The sequence below is a fragment of the Hyla sarda genome, chromosome 10 (genome assembly GCF_029499605.1).
Source record: "Hyla sarda isolate aHylSar1 chromosome 10, aHylSar1.hap1, whole genome shotgun sequence".
NCBI classification, from domain to species: Eukaryota; Metazoa; Chordata; class Amphibia; order Anura; family Hylidae; genus Hyla; species Hyla sarda.
The window spans coordinates 55,063,090-55,064,271 of record NC_079198.1 but is presented as its reverse complement, the minus strand read 5'-3'; the positions used below and the strand labels follow the sequence as shown (position 1 = coordinate 55,064,271).

General features: G+C 48.5%; 1 pseudogene; it reads right to left on the bottom strand.

Moving 5' to 3' along the window:
- Positions 1–251: 251 nt before the first annotated feature.
- Positions 252–360, bottom strand: LOC130294755 (U2 spliceosomal RNA; annotated as a pseudogene).
- Between the last annotated feature and the right edge of the window lie 822 nt (positions 361–1,182).

Genomic DNA, 1,182 nt, shown 5'->3' with positions numbered 1-1,182 from the left:
AAGGCCGGGAATCAAGAGGTGAGTGCCACAAGGTGAAGAGATTATAGTGCCCGTGCTTCAACTCAGTGAGCCAATACTCCCAGTGAGTTTCGGCACCTCGGGGTCACCACTCCCCGAGGCACAAAAGTACCTCAGCTCTAGACCCTCTCAGCCTCATGGCGAGACCCTGAGGGAACAGGTCACATCGGGGCAACCGTCGAGCTGATTCCTCAGAACCAGCCCCGGAAAGCCCCGGTACACCTGCATCCTCCATGCAGCACCCATCCCCACCAGCCCCATACCGGCGTAGCTTGCCACCGGCATTAAAACTGATAAGAACAGATACTACACTTGATCTTAGCCAAAAGGCCGAGAAGCAAGAGGCTTTTTATATTCCTTAACAGGAGCTAAGCTGATACCAGGGAACATTACCTGAAAAGGTGATGTAATGAGCTGCTTTGCATTTTCCCCTACCCAGAATGCCCGCGGAGTGCTTAATGGCCTTCTGAAGCTCCGTTACACCAGGAGTGGTGGCCTCGCCCTGAGGCTAATACTCATCCGTATATATATATATATATATATATATATATATATATATATATATATACTGGCTATCTTTCTTTTTTCTTGTATGTACAATTCAGGGGGAAATGGCACCCTCTTTAGCTGTGCACCCCTCCCCCTTTCTCACAGGTGGAGTTTTAAATGGATCCAGCATGTCACCCAGTCAGAGGCTATATGCCCAGCAGAGGTGAGTGGATAGTTGAGTGTTAGGCTCAGAATTTGTGCTAGGTTCCCATCGTAAATGAGGCCACCTCCCCGTGGTGGATGGGGGACACGTTTTGATCAAAAAGTGCGCTAAGAGCCTCAATTTTTTTGACCAATGTGTGCTGCTGCAATCCTCTTTTTTTGTATATATATATATATATATATATATATATATATATACCGTATTTATCGGGGTATACCACGCACCGGCCTGTAACACGCACCCTCATTTTACCAAGGATATTTGGGTAAAAAAAGTTTTTTACCCAAATATCCATGATAAAATGAGGGTGCGTGTGTGCGCGTGTATACCCCGATATACACCCAGGAAAGGCAGGGGGAGAGAGGCCGTCGCTGCCCGCTTCTCTCCCCCTGTCTTTCCTGGGGTCTAGAGCACTGCTGTCGGCCCTTTTCACCCCCTGGTTATCGGCGCCG